This window comes from Danio rerio, chromosome 2, assembly GCF_052040795.2.
Source record: "Danio rerio strain M-AB ecotype USA chromosome 2, GRCz13ab, whole genome shotgun sequence".
Lineage (NCBI taxonomy): Eukaryota > Metazoa > Chordata > Actinopteri > Cypriniformes > Danionidae > Danio > Danio rerio.
The window spans coordinates 55,225,870-55,242,490 of NC_141022.1; the positions used below are offsets into that span (position 1 = coordinate 55,225,870).

At 36.3% G+C, this 16,621-nt stretch overlaps 1 protein-coding gene and 1 long non-coding RNA gene across 7 annotated transcripts in view; one reads left to right on the forward strand and one right to left on the reverse strand.

Moving 5' to 3' along the window:
• The window catches only part of tgm1l1 (transglutaminase 1 like 1), a 72,977-nt gene extending 61,967 nt beyond the window's left edge, over positions 1 to 11,010 (reverse strand). For 4 of the 6 annotated variants that reach the window (XR_015478974.1, XR_015478976.1, XR_015478977.1 and 1 more), the window contains exon 1: positions 3,875 to 3,972. The gene's annotated coding sequence lies outside the window, so the exon portion shown is untranslated. Of the gene's footprint in view, positions 1 to 3,874; positions 3,973 to 10,761 lie in introns of those variants that run through there. The other 2 variants (XR_015478975.1, XM_087241439.1) reach the window with 1 other exon arrangement.
• LOC147846532 (uncharacterized) overlaps positions 1 to 16,621 on the forward strand; it is a 252,135-nt gene that overhangs the window by 200,508 nt on the left and 35,006 nt on the right. The gene's annotated exons all lie outside the window — the stretch shown is intronic.

A 16,621-nucleotide genomic window follows, 5' to 3' on the forward strand; every position in this document is an offset into this window, starting at 1 on the left:
AGTTTAATTAATAAAATAATACTGTTGTTATTCATTTTAAAATAATATTTAATTTATAGAAATGAATATATTTTTAATATTTTCAATTTCAAATATTTGTTAATATTTCTGTCCTATTGTTAGTTTATTACATAAAACTAAAATTAAAATAACCAATACAGACTTTTTCATAAGTGTCTCAATTTGTATGGAAATGAGAGTTTATATTGTTTTTATTAATTAAAAAAAAATTTAATTAATTAATTTATTTATAGTAATAAATGTTTTTGTTATTTTATTAGTTAATTCAATCATTTACCGTTGGCTTAGTCTCTTATTTATCAGGGATCACCACAGCGGAATGAACCGCCAACTATTTCTGCATATGTTTTACGCAGTGGATTCCATTCCAGCTGGAATGCAGTACTGGAAAACACCCATACACTCCCATTCACACATACACTTATACACTACGTCCAGTTCAGTTTATCCAATTCACCTATAGTGCACTGTCTTTGGACTATGGGGGAAACCAAAGCACCAGGAGGAAACGCATGCCACAGTGCGACAGTGCTAACAACTGAGCCAACGTGTTCCCACTTTATTAGTTAACTAAAGTTAAAATTCAATACTTAATTTGTACTTTTTCTTTTTTTTTTTTTTACATTTATATGAAAATGAGAATCCATAAATGTTTTTAATTATTATTTTTTTTCATCATTTCATTTTACTTTTAATAATATATCGATACTATTTGATGCTTAATACTGTAGATGTGTGGTTTATCATTTTAATTTAACTTTTTTTTATTTTAGTATTTTATTTTTGTATACAAAGTATACAAACTAAGCTATTTTCATAATTTCCGAGTCTTCACATTAATACAAAAAACACTGTTCAATTATATTATTTTAGTATCAGATAGTTTTATTAACACTTTAAGGTTTTATTTTTTCCCTATTTCCTCTCAGCTAAAGCTCGCTTAAGTATTTTTGTCTATTTTCAATAAGGCCTTCATTCATTTTCCTTCAGCTCAGTCTCTATTTCAGAGGTTGCCACAGCGTAATGAACCGCCAACTATTCCAGCATATGTTTTATGCTAAAATGCCCATCGAGCCGCAACCCAGTACTGGAAAACACACATACACACTCTTTCACACACACTATGACCATATTAGTTTAATCAATTCACCTATCGCACATGTGGTTGGACTGTGGGGAAAACCGCAGCACCCAGAGGAAACCCACATCAACACAGGGAGAACTTCTAGCCAGGACTTGAACTAGCGACCTTTTAACTGTGACAGTGCTAACCACTGAGCCACCGTGGCACCCTAAATAAGGCATTACAGTATTTCTTTATTTCATTTGAGTTTTAGGTATTATTTAAGAAAGTCAAAAATGTTATAGTTATATAAAAGGTTAATTTTTACAGCAGTCTGTTACAAGTCATGAGAAGAAGAGCACATGATAATCACACTGACCACTTATGTGGGAAAGACTAAATCCTTGTTTGGCCAAGAATAAAAAAACAGCAGAAAACTGGATTACCACATACAGCACCAGAAATAGACAAGTAAACGTTTGCAGAAAAGGCTCTGAAATAATATGTTTCTCTCCAAGACTGATGGATATCTACACTGTTTTCAGGTCAGAAGAAGTATGTCAACCATTTAAAGGATTTGTAAATCATTCTTTATTCATTTCAAACCTTGTATTTCTTTCATCTGTTGAACATTAAAAGGAGATATTCTGAAAAATGTTGGAAGCCTGTAACCATCGACATCCATTGTATTTGCTTTTCCTACAATGGAAGTCGATAGTAACAGGATTTCAGCATTATTCAAAATATCTTCGTTTAACAGAAATAAAAAAAGCTTGTGAAGGTTTAATTTTCTTTCTGCCAAATGACTTTCTTTCTTTCTTTATTTATTTATAATTGCAATAACAACACCTAATTACAAGTAAAATACAACAGATAGAAGCATAGTACAAACAATACAGATGTTACTGTTTTGCACCAAGAGAAATTTGACAATTTAAAAAAGGAGTATAACAATGGTAAAGCAAAAGGAAAGACAATGAGAAATAAGAAACAATAAAAAGAATTAAAAAAGAGAGAGGGCACATGAAAAAATAATACAAATGCAGAATATTAAATAAAGCACATGTTGTAAGACTTTTAACTGATTGCTTGTCCTCGTGAAGCTTTATTACCATTTAAAAGTAGGGGCAAATTTAGCGAATTGGGGGCCCTAGGCAACTCCAGCCATGGGGCCCAAGCCCTTATGCACCCTTTCTACTTTTAGTTAATTTATTATTTATTTTTGGTGTTTCTTTATTCACCTTATTTTTCGCCAACGAGCAGGCGCAGCCATTTGAATCTTTTTGGCTCGAGACTTCTGGTCTCATTCACTTCCTTTCATTTTTAGACGTTAAAAACTGCTCGTTTCGCTGTTTGATGCTGCAAACTGATATTTCCTTATTATATTATTCTACTTGGTCTGTATAGTCATGCAGACATTTGTTTGTAGAGCAAGTAGTTTGACCGTTTTCTGTCGTTTATTATTCCTAGTCATTTCTCCCATAAGCGACTGAATCGGAAGTTCTAAGTCAATCACGAAAACAGGCGCACTTCCACATTTTACAATAAGGTCAATCAATATTACTCAATCTTCTATACTATGTTCTATATTAATGCAGTCTTTACATGTTGAATGAATAGTTTTCTTAAAATGAATTCACAATAATAAAAAAAAGTGTAAATGTATATATATATATTTTTTTATATATATATATAAATTTGACTGCTGGACTGCTCCATGATTGGGGTGGTGGATATTTTATTTTACATTATTATTACATAACATTACATTATCATAATATTATTCATTCATTCATTTTCTACAGATTTTCTGGGGCTGGGTCGCAGGGGCAGCAGTCTTAGGAGAGAACCCCAGACTTCCCTCTCCTCAGACACTGCCTCCAGCTCCTCCGAGGGGATCCCGAGGCATTCCAAGGCACGCTCCCATAATAAAATTATACTATATTAAATAATATTTATTTATGTAAAAAAATCTCTCACTATACGAAATATGATTAGAAATTTAAGTTACATATAGTTTATAGGTATTATTTAAACTTCTAGATATTTATTGGGGGGCCCCAGATTTCCTGGGACCCTAAGCGGCTGCTACCTATTGGTTAAATCCGCCACAGCGTGAAAGTTATGTTCATTTTGGGGTGAACTATACCTTTAAGGAGCTTTTCTTTAGTTCCCCACCCTCTAAAATCACATACAGCTGGAATTAAAAACATCTGGAAAATGTGCAGCTTGAACTGTTTCCAATGCAGCAGTACAATACACTTTAAAAAGTGTTGTTTGACTTAACATGAGTAACGTTAAATGAATGAATACATGCTTTCAAATGCTGCAGATGCAGAATTTTTGGGTAATTTCGCTTATGATAATCTCTATGGAAAGTCATTCAGACACTTGAAGCGTGTCTTACATCCAAATAAATATCCTTATCAATATACAACACACACACACACACACACACACACACACACACACACACACACACACAGTATAACTTTAAGGCGTAACTTACACACTAAAACCCACATTTGTAACTCTAAAAGAAGAAAGAGCTGCATGTGGCTTGTGGTTTTCTCAGCAAGAGTTTACACATCAATAACTCAAACACGAGTTTAAAACACACACTGTCCTCTTTATGAACATTAATATACGCAGAAACCGTTATAGTTTCAATAACAATGACGATAACTCGACCTTCACGACGTCAAAACTTGAAATTAACCGCGACGCGTGACAGCCTCCTCAAAGTAAACACGGCACTGAAGCGAAAGTAATGACAAAGTTTGGACTTACTTTAGTAAACGCAGGAATCCAAAATGTTCTTCAAATGTTATATGTATAGAAGTACAGCACGCAAAACCTCCAACAGCCTCAAGAGTCAAACCAACACTGTTTGAAGAAACTCGAACCAGCTTTAATATACACGTGCAACAACGCCCATCCCCTGAAATGACGTGCTGATAGATAGATAGATAGATAGATAGATAGATAGATAGATAGATAGATAGATAGATAGATAGATAGATAGATAGATAGATAGATAGATAGATAGATAGATAGATAGATAGATATTTTATATAAGATTTAACCTGTCACTCATTTAAAAAACGATGATAAATATACTGTGGTTAAAAAGGCTACTTGAATTAATGTTGTGATTAGTTGCTATGGTAATAACACGACTATAGACCGTAGACGTTATTTCGTAACTGTAACAAGAGGCCATTGAATCATATCTTAACGTTTTTACACAGCTGTCATAGCGTTATTTATCAATATGTGGACATTTTTTGGATTCTTGGAAGCTATGGAAATTATAGATGTAAAATAGGACTACTGTTATTGTTTACATGCCTCAAAATGGTCTATAAACCAATTGCACAATATGTATAGTGCATATTATACTATAATAACCAGTTTACTACAGTAAAAACTCTAAAGTAGCCTATTCTTCAGTATTACAGTCAGTTCTCTAGTGTTAATACTTATTGTTTACATCCCTGAAAATAGTCTAAAATTGCACAACCTGTTCACTGTTGTAAAAACCTGCGTATTCAAGTCAGTTCTCTTTAGTTAATACTACAGCTATTGTTTACATCCCTCAAAATGGTCTATACCAGTGGTTCTCAAACTTTTTTCATCAAGTACCATCTCAGAAAAAAAAAATAGTCTCTCCAAGTACCACCAAAATGAGCAGCATTTAAATACAATAGCGTAGTAGGTTCAGTAAAACAGCTACATTTCTGCACAGTAAAAAAAACGATTACCTCAGAAAAGGCTATATGTCATATATGGCATATTATATACATAATTTTTGATACATTTTTAAATGTGTGTAGCATTTACATTACATATTTCATTCCTCCGTGTACCACTAAGGAAGCCTGCGTACCACTAGTACCACAGTTAGAGAACCGGTCTATACAATTGCACAATACTGTTTATAGCACATATACTACAATAACCACTGTAGTAGAAACTAAAGTATTCTGTAGTATGTACAGTCAGCTCTCTAGAGTTAATACAGTTATTTACATACCTGAAAATAGTCTATACCAATTGCACAATACTTTATCAAGCATATTATACTACAATAACCAGTTTACTGTAGTAAAAACTAAAGTATTCATTATGTATTACTATCAGTTCTCTACAGTTAGTACTATTACTAAACAGTATATTATAAATAGTAAAAATATTCGTTTACTATTAAACGATTAAAAAATATTAAATTTAATATAAATTACTGTAGTATTTTTAACATGCGGTGTCACACACTTTATTACTGCCTACACAGGCTACAATGCATTACATTAATGTCAGTATTTTACAGGTTAGCAAATGCTAGATAAAAATGAACCACATATTTATCAATGTTTGCATTATTATTAATGTTATTAATAATTAAATAGGGCAGCACGGTGGCGCAGTGAGTAGTGCTGTCGCCTCACAGCAAGAAGATCGCTGGTTTGAGCCTTGGCTGGGTTGGTTGGCATTTCTGTGTGGAGCTAGCATGTTCTCCCCATGTTTGCATGCTTCTCTGGGTGCTCCAGTGTCCCCCACAAGTTCAAGGACATATAGGAGAATTGGGTAGGCTAAATTGTACGTAGTGTATGTGTGTGAATGAGAGTGTATGGGTGTTTTCCAGTGATGGGTTGCAGCTAAAAGGGCATCCGCTGTGTAAAAACATATGCTGGATAGGTTGGTGGTTCATTTCGCTGTGGGGACCCCTGATTACTAAAAGGACTAAGCCGAAAAGAAAATGAATAATTAAGTAAACATGAACTATCAAAAAGGTTTAATTATTACTGTGCATTATGCATACTTTAAAGGGTGTGGTAAATTATGGAAGGCCAAAATGTTTTAATCCAAAAAACATCAACATTGATAGTCAACCATGGCAGCACATCATCAAGCAAAACAGCATTTTTTTATTGTACAATGCCATATTTGCAGATGTGGTCCAAGTATGCATATGCAAACATTTGGCGTCATGAATATTCATGAAGGATATCAAATGGTATACTTGCATGTACTTAAGCAAACCAAAGGTTATCTTCCATAAAACCGCTGCTCGACATGGTCAAATTGTGTATTGACATAATCAAATTTCGTTTAAAGACTTATGACCTTAATCACCTTCCATATGAAATGGATGTTACTGAAGGTTGCAATAAAGAAGAAGAAAAAATATTAGGCTAATAAATCAATCAATTTCACTTCATAATAATACATTTTTTATTGTTGTTGTATTATTTTAAAGTAATGCTTTATGCTTTTTATGGTGTGGGGGAAATTACGGAAGGCTGACTGAGACAAAAATCTTTTAATGGTTCAGTGCGATTGTCAACTAACACAGCAGCCAATGAAATCGCTGTATTTTAAACTAAATTTGCATATATGGTCTGAGTGTATGCAAATAGGTTTATTCTTGAAGGATACTAAAATAGGGGTGACTCTGCTGGGTCAGTTGGCGTTTCTGTGTGGAGTTTGCATGTTCTCACCCTTTTTGGCGTGGGTTTTCTCTGGGTGCTCCGGTTTCCCCCACAGTCCAAACACATGCGCTATAGGTAAATTGAATAAACTAAATTGGCTGTAGTGTATGAGTGTGAATTAGTTGGATGTTTCCCAGTACTGGGTTGCAGCTGGAAGGATCCGCTGTGTAAAACATATGCTGGATAAGTTGGCAGTTCATTCCGCTGTGGTAACCCCTGACTAAGCCAAAGGAAAACTAATGAATGAATGAATGATAAAACGGTCTTCCATAAAAATACATCCTCACCATTAACAGATTTATAGCCCCAATCAGACTTCACATTAAAAAAAAAAACACAATGCTTTTTAAAACTTCAAATTCAACACTTCTCGTTCCGCTACTGTACGGTCTAAATATTTTATTCTAAAGACTTTGTGCAAAAAGTGTTATATCACATCACAGCAAGTATTTCCTTTCTAACAATAGTTCTGAGGAAGTGAAACTGTGAAAGTACAAGTTATACACCAACCCATTTCCTGAAGATGCACGAGTTTACTGATTATTACATTTGCCTTACTGAGAAACAGACAGTGCACTGTAAAACCTACTAGTTGACCTCACTTAAAAAAAACAAACCCATTTGCTTTTAAAGTGATTATTAGTTGACTTTTAATAAGTAAATAAGCCTCTGCCTTAAAGGAACACTCCACTTTTTTTAGGACTCATTTTAAGTCCCCTGAGTTAAACTGTTACCATAAATCAATGCAGGCTCAATCTGATTATGTACCCTTGTATACATTTCTAGAGAGCGCCAAATACGTCTCGGGAGTTTTTTTGCAGTTTTTATTTTTGTGAATCCACCAGAGGCTGCTGTGTATCCTCTTTGACATCTCAAATTTCTCTTGAGTGCCATTCGCGCCTGCTGTTCTCACGTGAATCCACCCGAGGCCGCTGTCAACTGACTGACTGACCGATCGACTGATCCACCCTCCTCCTTCCCTAAACCCAACCGACAGAGTTTTCAAAAAGCAATCCAGAAAAAAAGAAAAGCCTTTGTGGCAGCCTGATTTTTACCACGTTTTCAGATTTTACCACATTCTCACCCTGTTATTCACTTTATTTTATTTTCTGGCTTTTGTCATACCTGTTTACGGAACAGTTCTTCACCAGACTCGAATCCCTTCTTCATGGTCAACATCTCTCTGCATCTTAAATCCTCTGACGTCCGTGGCGAGCCACTGGACAAACTGGCAACAGTGGAAAAGCCGTCCATACAGAGGTAAGCGGTCAGCTGGTAAGCGTGAAAAGCAACGATGTCATGCTGCACCATATAGTTCATTTTAAAGACAAAATGCATCTATCCGTTCCACTGAGCCTGTGTTGATTTAAATCCATTCAGCTGATCTCCGAGTCTGACGGAAGCATTTTAGCCTAGCTTAGTGTAACGGAGGCGACAGATGCTAGAGGCCTCCGTGTTAGAGCAACCGACTCCCATGCGGAATGCTTCGCATACCAGGTTTGATTCCAGCTCGGAGTGGGTTGGGTGGCGTAGGATCGGCGGGGTTACATTGGTGCCATGACCCGGATGGGAGTGAGGTTTAGGGGGGCGAGTGTAAAGGGGGCCAGCTAGTAAGTGCTGTGCGGGTAAAACCTCACTCCTCCGACCTCTAAAGATGCTCTAGCGACAGACGCCAGAGGCCATGGGCTTTAGCCTCCTTGGTAGAGCAACCAACTCCCATGCGGAAGGTTGCTGGTTCGATACCAGCTCGGAGTGAGTTGGGTGGCGTTGGACCGTCGGGTTACATTAGCATAAATCATTGAATCGAATTAGACCGTTGGCATCTCACTCCAACAATTAAAAGTTTCGATAATTTTTCTATTTAAAGCTTGACTCCTCTGTAGTTACATTATATACTAGGATCAACGAAAAAAATAAATGCTGCAATTCTAGACTGATATGGCTAGAAAGTATACTCTCATTCTGGTGTTATATTCAAGGAACTTTGCAGTGTAATATTATTGTTCCTGCTGCAGCCGTGGTACAGCATCAAAGGACCCTTGAATTTGATTAAATTGATCAAACATAGACATTTAAAATAGATTTTCTTTTCGAGGAAAATGGACTAAAAACATGACATCATCATGCACTCAAAGGTGTGTCCAATCAAATATGCTCTAGAACAATGTCCTCAAACTCAATTCCTGGAGGGCCACAGCTCTGCACAGTTTAGCTTTAACCATCTCCAACTCACATCTGCTTAACAGCCGCTAGTAGTCTTGAACACCTTAGTTGGATCAGCTGTGTTTAATTAGAGTTAGAGCAAAACTGTGCAGAGCTGCGGCCCTCCAGGAATCCAGTTTGAGACCTATGATCTAGAATAAGAATGTTTGACTGCATCTGAATTAATATATTACTGTAAAGTAGGTAAAACAAACTAAATAACAAAAAAAAAAGATATGTGATTGCCAAAAATATTAAATATATTGCAACCAAGGCTCATTTTGAGAATGTACCGCTATATACATTTCTGGAGAGCACCAAATACGTCCCAGGGGCTACTTTTTTTTTTTTTTTTTGATCTCAAGTTTCTCTCACAAGCCATTCGTGCCTGCTCTTCTCGTGTAAATCCACCAGAGGACGCTGTCAACTGACTGACTGACTGATCCACCCCTACCCTTCCCCAAACCCAACCAATAGTGTTTTCAAAAGCACTGATTGACCCACTCACTCACTTTCCTAAACCCAACTGACAGTTTTAAAAAGGTATCCAGAAAAAGAAAAGCTTAAGCCTGATTTTTTTTCTAACGTTTTTAGACTTTACCACATTCTCACCCTGTTATTTACTTGTTTATTTCATTTTTTGACCCCGTCGTCAAGGGCAACTCCTCTTTGTGTCCGAAGTCCACCAACATACGCACCGAGCTACTGGACAAACTGGTAACAGCAGGAAAGTTGTCCACACGGAGGTCAGCTGATAAGCATAAAAAGAAACGGCGTCATACCACCCCGGAGCCTTCGTTTTAAAGACGAAATGCAGCCATACGTTCCTCTGGCTACATAATTCCTGATCTCCAGAAATGTATATAGGGCTACGTTCTGAGAATGAGCCTATGTTCAAATTTAGGCCATGATACTATACCAGCTGGTATAGTAGTAGTACCAGCAAGTATCACGATACCAAGTAGTGTCAATAAAATAAACTCAATAAAGCAAATTGTCACAAATACTTTATTTTATATGTTATAATACTTCAATTTAATTCATAATTCTATTATTATTGAGAACCTATATGTACTTATTTGTACAGATACTGTGTTTTACTTGTATATACTGTGACTGTTCTGTTCCGCATGCATCGTTAACTATTAGAACCGTTAATGACAATACTACCGTTTACAAACTACAGAGGCACTGCTACTATTTTGGAGCCGTAGTATCGCGGTGCTACTAAAGTACTGGTAAACCATACAACCCTAATCCAGATTACATTTAAATTACACATATTAACACTAATGCACTATTTAAGTGGTTATTAAGTACAGTTGAAGTCAGAATTATTAACCCCCCTTTGATTTTTTTCTTTCCTTTCGAAATATTTCCCAAATTAAGTTTAACAGAGCAAGAACATTTTCAGTTTGTCTGATAATATTTTTCCTTCTGGAGAAAGTCTGATTTGTTTTATTTTGGCTAGAATAAAAACAGTTTTTTAATTTTTTAAACTCCATTTTAAGGACAAAATTATTAGCCCCTTTGAGCTACATTTTTTCGATAGTCTACAGAACAAACCATCGTTGTACAATAACTTGCCTAATTACTCTAACCTGCCTAGTTAACCTAATTAACCTAGTTAAGCCTTTAAAGGTCACGTTAAGCTGTATAGAAGTGTCTTGAAAAATATCTAGTCAAATATTATTTACTGTCATCATGGCGAAGATAAAATAAATCAGTGATTAGAAATGAGTTATTATAACTACTATGAATATAAACGTGTTGTAAAAATATTCTCTATGTCAAACAGAAATTGGGGGAAAAATAAACAGGGGGGCTAATAATTCTGACTTCAACAGTAATTATAAAGTCCCTACTTATGCATTTTCAAAAGCAGCCTCTGTCTCTCTTTAAAATGCTCCACCAATAATTTCTGCTTCACAATTTAACAACAATTTCTATATTTAGCAGATGTTTTTATCCGAAGTAACTTACACACAACCGGAGAGCAGTTTAGGGTTCGTGCCTTGCTCAAGGGAATCCTTCAGCTGTGGTTTTGAGCTGGATATTCCCACCAACAATCCCTGCTGGAACCTTTGGATCACAAGTCTAACTCTCTAATCATTAGGCCACAGCTGATTTAAGTCTAAGGCATGTCTTCTTTTTCATGCAACTCATAATGAAAGAATGTATTTTAGCTCTTGCATATTTGCGTGTTTCTTCTACTCTGTTAGCACAAACAGCGGAGTGTAGAGAAAGTCAAAGGAAGTTCATTAGGTCACTGGAAACTTTTGTTAATACTGTCTGTGGTTGTCAGTAAAACCATCATACAGGAAGAGGAAGAGGATGCCACAAGAGAGAGAGAGAGAGAGAGAGAGAGAGAGAGAGAAAGAGAGAGAGAGAAAGAGAGAGAGAGAGAGAGAGAGAGAAAGAGAGAAAGAGAGAGAGAGAGAGAGAGAGAGAGAGAAAGAGAAAGATAGAGAGAGAAAAGGTCAACCAGTTCAGAGTTTCACAAACTACTGAGTCAATATATTAGACTGTGTGTGCTCTAGTAAGTCCTTGCTATTAATGATTAGTCAATAAAATAATCATATATGGTCTAATATGTTTGTTTATTTATGTTAAACTGTATCTTTGACAATTAGCCTGATGGCAAATTAGTAGTTTTCTGAAACAATTTCTCTCTAACCACTTTCTTTATAATAAATGATATACAGTGCTCAACAAATACACCTCTCTCAAACTTCTCATTTAATTTAGTATTTTCTATAGGAAGCTTTACAATAGTATGTTTGTGCATTTATACTCACCGGCCACTTTATTAGGTACACCTTCCTAGTACCGGGTGAAGCCCCCTTTTGCCTTCAGAACTGCCTTAATCCTTTGTGTCATAGATTCAACAAGGTACTGGAAATATTCCTCAGAGATTTTGCTCCACACTGACATGACAGCATCACGCAGCTGCAGATTTGGCAGCTGCACATTCATGGTGAAAATCTCCAGTTCCAACACATCCCTCGGGTGGTCTATTGGATTGAGATCTGCTGACTGTGGAGGCCCTTTGAGTACAGTGAACTCATTGTCATGTTCAAGAAACCAGTCTGAGATTATTCATGCTTTATTAAATGGTGCATTATCCTGCTGAAAGTAGCCATCAGGAGATGGGTACACTGTGGTCATAAAGGGATGGACATGTTCAGCAATACTCAGGTAGGCTGTGGCGTTGACACAATGCTCTGTTGGTACTAATGGGCCCAAAGTGGGCCATTACACCACCACCACCTGCCTGAACCATTGATACCAGGCAGGATGGATCCATGCTTTCATGTTGTTGATGAAATATTCTGACCCTATTATCTGAATGTCGCAGCAGAAATGGAGACTCATCAGATCAAGCAACGTTTCTCCAATCATTTATCGTCCAGTTTTGGTGAGCCTGTGGCAATTGTAGCCTCAGTTTCCTGTTCTTAGCTGAGTTAAGAGGAGTGGCAGCCGGTGTGGTCTTCTACTGCTGTAGCTCATCTGCCACAAGGTTTTATGTGTTGTGTGTTCAGAGATGCTGTTTCGCAGAACTCAGTTGTAACGAGTGGTTATTTGAGTTACTGTTGCCTTTCTATTAACTGGAACCGGTCTGGTCATTCTCCTCTGATATCAACAAGGCATTTGCGCCCACAGAATTGCCGCTCACTGGATATTTTCTTTTTTCAGACCATTCTTTGTAAACCCTAGAGATGGTTGTGCATAAAAATCCCAGTAGATCAGCAGTTTCTAAAATACTCAGATCAGCCCTTCTGGCACCAACAACCATGCCACATTCAAAGTCACTTAAATCCCCTTTCTTCCCCATTCTGATGCTCGTTTTGAACTGCAGCAAGTCGTCTTGACCAGGCCTATATGCCTAAATGCATTGAGCTGCTGCCATGTGATTGGCTGATTAGAAATTTGCGTTAATAAACAGTGGGACAGGTGTACCTAATAAAGTGAGTATGTTAGATTAGTCAGTACTGAAGCCAAATCTGGAGCTAATCTAACTAAATAACGCATGACAACAGTCCAAAATGAGTACACCAAAATGATATGTTAGGGAAAAATATTAAATAAACATTTAAAAAAGCTAAGTTTAAGAGAAGCAAAAACTATATAAAACTTAGTTGAGTAAGTATTTTTTCCAATATTTTGCATGAATTTAAATGTACCATATGTTTATTTTTTAATATGTTTGGTGACTTAAATATTATTTTAATAAATTGCTAAATTATTTTATGTATGAATGTATCAAATTATTTGACCTATATTTACTGAGAAATGGATGAAAATACTTCATAATTTATGTTGAGCACCATAGTCAGAATTATTGGCCCCCTTTAGATTTTTTTCGTCTTTTTTAAAAATATTTCCCAAATGATGTTTAACAGATTAAGGGAATTTTCACAGTATGTCTATTAATATTGTTTTCCTGTGGAGAAAGTCTTATTTGTTTTATTGCGGCTAGAATAAAAGCAGTTTTTCATTTTTTAAACACCATTTTAAGGTCAAAATTATTAGCCTCTTTAAGCTATATTTTTTCTCGATAGTCGACAGAACAAACCACTGTTATACAATAACTTGCCTAATTACCCTAACCTGCCTGGTTAATCTATTTACCCTAGTTAAGCCTTTAAATATCACTTCAAGCTGAATACTAGTATCTTGAAAAATATCTAGTCAAATATTATTCACTGTCATCATGGCAAAGATAAAAGAAATCATTTATTAGAAATTAGTAATTAAAACTATTATGTTTGGAAAAATCTTCTCTTCGTTAAATAGAAATTAGGGGAAAAAATAATCAGTGGGGCTAATAATTCAACTGTATATATTTTAATACAATATATAGGTGATAAACTTGACTGAGCTATTTTGTGCAGCTTTAAACCTAAGAGAGAGAAAAGGGTGGACAAAGTACCATTACAAAACTTGACGTCAAGACAAAGGGAGTTGCGCAACTTGAAGTGAATACGCACAGGAAATGAGTGAGAGCGATATGGGCAAAGTTTACCACTCCTGTCTGATTCATATGGTTATATGTCATAATACATACAGCACCATATATCATAACATTGATTCTAAATAATGTCATTCATGATTGCACGGATTGCATTTATATTAGACCTGTCATTGTTCTCAGACACGCCCAATCACAGAGCAGCGATGATGTCAAAAATGCGTCACTGGAGAGAATTCGCACTGAAATTAGTCAATCTGATGGCTTGATTTGATAGTGAAGACAAGTATTTGCAATATGCTCATTTAGATTTCATTAGAAAAAAGGAAACAATATTGTTCTTTAGAAATATTGCATAATAAAAAGAAATGAGAACATACACTTGCATATGTTATATGCAAAGTATCAAAGACTTAGATGATCACTTTTTATTTTAATGCATAACTTACGCATTTATTTTTGTATTCATTCACTCATTCATTTTCTTGTCGGCTTAGTCCCTTTAATAATCCAGGGTCGCCACAGCGGAATGAACCGCCAACTTATCCAGCAAGCTTTTACGCAGCGGATTCCCTTCCAGCCGCAACCCATGTCTGGGAAACATCCACACACACATTCACACACACTCTCATACACTACGGACAATTTAGCCTCCCCAATTCACCTGTACCGCATGTCTTTGGACTGTGGGGGACACCGGAGGACCCGGAGGAAACCCATGCGAAGGCAGGGAGAACATGCAAACTCCACATAGAAACGCCAACTGAACCAGCGACCTTCTTGCTGTGAGGCGAACGTGCTACCCACTGCCTCGCCTATTTTTGTATTATATTCATTATTTTTTAAAGTCCTCTAGCCTTCTAAATCAATTAGTTTAAACAAATTGTTTTGACTTTCGAAATGTAACACTACAATATATTTCCAGATTTCTTGTTTACATATTTACATCACTGAAGTGCAAATGTTCAGTTATTTATATTTACAGTACTGAAATGCAATTGTCTGAAGTTATTTATATTTTCATATTTACAGCTTTATCTATATTTATATTTCTTACATTACTTTAATGCAAATGTCTATAGTTATTAATATTCCCATAGTTAAGTTTTATACATTTATATATGTATAATTTACATAATATTTTACACCAGAAAATAGTTTTGCTGTTTGTTCAAACTATTTATTTAAAATGAACTTTTAGGGGGGATTTCAATTTGTAAAAAAAAAAAAAAAGAAACTATTAAGTTAACTTAATTCCTTCATGCCGTCCCAACACAAATCAATTGTGTGAAACCCGGCATTTATTACACTGTATGTTTAAATGTTTACATAACTTTATATTTCTGTAGTGTAGGCAACACTGTATAAAAACATTAACAATGAATACACACACTTAAAAAACGATGTTTGTTTGCTCAAACTTCTCATATTAAATAAGCTGAAACAACACAATTCTTGAGTTTTCTTTAAGACAACTTAATTGTTCAATGTTAAATCCACTTAAATTTGTATAAACTAATAAGTTAAACTAAATAAGTTAAACTAATAAGCACAAATTGATTGTGTGGAGCCCTGCATTTTTTGCAGTGCAGTTACAGTGCATCCGGACAGTATTCATAGGGCTTCACTTTTTTTTCTTTTTGTCTTTATATTTTTAAATTCTACACACAATACCCCAATGTGACAAAGTGAAAAAGATTTGTTAAAATTGTTGCAAATTAATAATAAAAAAAAAATGAAAAATCACATGTACATCAGTATTCACAGCCTTTGCTCAATACTACCTTTGGCAGCAATTAAAGCCTCAAGTCTTTCTGAATATGATGCCACAAGCTTGACACACCTGTCTTTAGGGATGTTTGCCCATTCCTCTTTGCAGTACCTCTCAAGCTCTATCAGGTTGGATGGGAAGCGACAGTGTACAGCCATTTTTGGATCTCTTCAGAGATGTTCAACAGGATTTAGGTCTGGGCTCTGGCTGGGCCACTCAAAGACGTTCACCGAGTTGTTGTGAAGCCACTCCATTGACATTTTGCCGGTCTGCTTTGGGTCATTGTCTTGCTGGAAGATGAACCGTCGCCGCAGTCTGAGGTCAAGAGCACTCTAAAGCAGGTTTTCATTTAAGATGTCTCTGCACATTGCTGCATTCATGGTCTTCCAGATCCTGCTGCTGAAGAACATCCCCACAGCATGATGCTGCCACCAGCATGCTTCACTGTAGGGATGGTAGGCTGGTGATGAGCGGTGCCTGCTTTTCTCAAAACGTCTGGCATTCACTCCAAAGAGTTCAATTTTAGTCTCATCAGACCAGAGAATTTAGTTTCTTATTGTCTGAGAGATGCCTTTTGGCAAATTCCAGACGGGCAGTGTCTTCTGTCTGGCCACTCTACCATACAGGGTTGATTGGTGGATCGCTGCACAGATGGTTGTCCTTCTGTAAGGGTTTTCTCTTTCCACAGAAGAACGCTGGAGCTCAGACAGAGTGACCATCAGGTTATTGATCACCTCCCTGACTAAGGCCCTTCTCCCCCGACCACTTAGTTTAGATGGCCGGCCAGCTCTAGAAAGAGCCCTGGTGGTTGCTAACATCTTCCGCTTTCGGATGATGGAGGCCGCTGTGCTCATTGGAACTTTCAGAGCAGCAGAAATTTTGCTTTAACTTTCCCAGCCTTGATCCTCGAAAATCCTGTCTCAGAGGTCTACAGACAATTCCTTTGTCTTCTTGCTTGGTTTGTGCTTTGACATGCAATGTTAACCCTGGGACCTTATATAGACAGGTGTATTCCTTTTCAAATCATGTCCAATCAACTGAATATACCACAAGTAAAGTCCATTTAAGCTGTTAAACAGGAAACAGAATGTACCTGAGCT